The 2122-nt window shown below is 31.8% G+C and overlaps 1 pseudogene; it reads left to right on the forward strand.

Annotated features, from left to right (window-relative positions):
• LOC137622602 (uncharacterized) overlaps positions 1 to 2122 on the forward strand; it is a 551390-nt pseudogene that overhangs the window by 155061 nt on the left and 394207 nt on the right.

A 2122-nucleotide genomic window follows, 5' to 3' on the forward strand; every position in this document is an offset into this window, starting at 1 on the left:
ACTTCCATATATCCTCAACTTTGAGCGAAGTCTTATGGTTTTATAGGCCGCTTATATATGGCAGAGGTAAGGAAAAATACAATGCCTTAGAGACTGACCATTTATACAAGCGCCAAAGACCCCTCTCCATCAAGCTATTACCAGGGAGGGCCAGACAATGGCCGCTGATTCTATGATTAATTAACAACTCTAAGTTTCTTTTACTTTTAAATTAGAAATCTATAATAATATACTAAGTATTTGAAATTTACTTGTCTACGTTTTTTTATAATTTGATTGACTGACTGTATTTATAGCATTGGTTATTGATTATTAACCTTTGCGTTATTTATTTGGACAAGGTTGTTATTGAGTGTTTATTCTTGCAATATGATACTTCATCATCATTAGCATAATCAGCATCTACTAGTCAACTGCAGCACAAAGGCCTCAGCCATGTCCTTCCACTGGCGTCTGTTTATGGTCCTACGCCCAATCCCCACTCGCAAACGTTTTTACTTCCTTAATCAATGTGCTACTTTTTGTCTTACTGTGTACTAAATTGCTATGAATTCATTGTGGCAAATAATAACTAGTTTTGTGAATTCATTGACTAAGATTATGGCGATTTTAGGCATTGCTTATCAAGTATTCAAGTATTTCGAGTGTAACTTTAAAGCTAGATAACACCTCTCTCTCTCTCTCTCTCTCTCTCTCTCTCTCTCTCTCTGCAGTAGCTTTAAGTTTAATTTTCTAAAAACCCATTAATTTTCGTATTCAATCTGGTCTGAGAGCTTTGCTCTTAACAATAGAGTTATAGGAGCAATTTTGTGATCCTCGGGTTACTACTAAGACTCTCTCTCTCTCTCTCTCTCTCTCTCTCACTCTCACTCTCTCATATACAAATATACACATGGCGCACTCAAACACACATAAATACACATATATATTTATTGTGTGTATGAGTATACGTATAATTGTATTTATGTATACTCATTATATAGATATATATATTCATATATGCATTATATATATACATATATATATATATATATATATATATATATTATATATATATACATACATATATATTATATATATATATATAATATCATATAAAAATCGTTATTTTAACTTTTCGTTATTAAAAGTATTCTATATGAAACCAAATATAGCTATTGCCTGAACCTCCCTGGTCCTAGCTTGGGTGGAGAATGTCTTGGCTGACGGCTCAGGCAGGGGATGCCGGAGCAAAATCTGTCAGGTGTGTAAATAGGATCTAAAAGGATTCTTTGTATTTCTCTCTCTGTCACTGAAGGAGGAAATTGGAGTTTCAAGAAAGAGTGTTTTTATCAATGCTTTTTCCGAACTTTATTTATTATTATTATTATTATTATTATTATTATTATTATTATTATTATTATTATTATTATTATCATTATATTATTATTATTATTATTATTAAAAAACTGACAGTTATTTCAATAAATGTAAATATAAAATATCTTGACAAAGATGTTTTTAAAAAACCGGTTTGGTGTTACCAAGCTTACCATTATGTCAGCCTCTTCAATATGAAAAAGGACTTATGACAGCCTGTTCACTAGGTTTACAGACTTATGTCAGCCTGTTCAATATGAATACACACTTATGTCGAGCGTGTTTAATATGAATACAGACTTTTGTCAGCCTGTTCAATAGCAGTACAGATTTAATGTTAGCCCTGTTCAATAGGAGTACAGACTTATGTCAGCCTGTTCAATATGAATACACACTTATGTCAGCCTGTTCAATATGAATAAACACTTATATCGGTCTGTTCAATATGAATAAAACACTTATATCGATCTGTTCAATATGAATACAGATTTATTTCAGCTTGTTCATTATGAATACAGACTTATGTCAGCCGGTTTCAATATGAATACAGACTTATGTCAGCCTGTTCAATATGAATGCAGACTTATGTCAGCTTGTTCATTATGAATACAGACTTATGTCAGCCGGTTCAATATGAATACAGACTTATGTCAGCCTGTTCAATATGATATACAGACTTATGTTAGCCTGTTCAATATGAATGCAGGCTTATGTCAGCCTGTTCAACATAAAGAAAAATTATTTTTTATTTGTTATATCTTGA

Source organism: Palaemon carinicauda, chromosome 29 (genome assembly GCF_036898095.1).
Source record: "Palaemon carinicauda isolate YSFRI2023 chromosome 29, ASM3689809v2, whole genome shotgun sequence".
Lineage (NCBI taxonomy): Eukaryota > Metazoa > Arthropoda > Malacostraca > Decapoda > Palaemonidae > Palaemon > Palaemon carinicauda.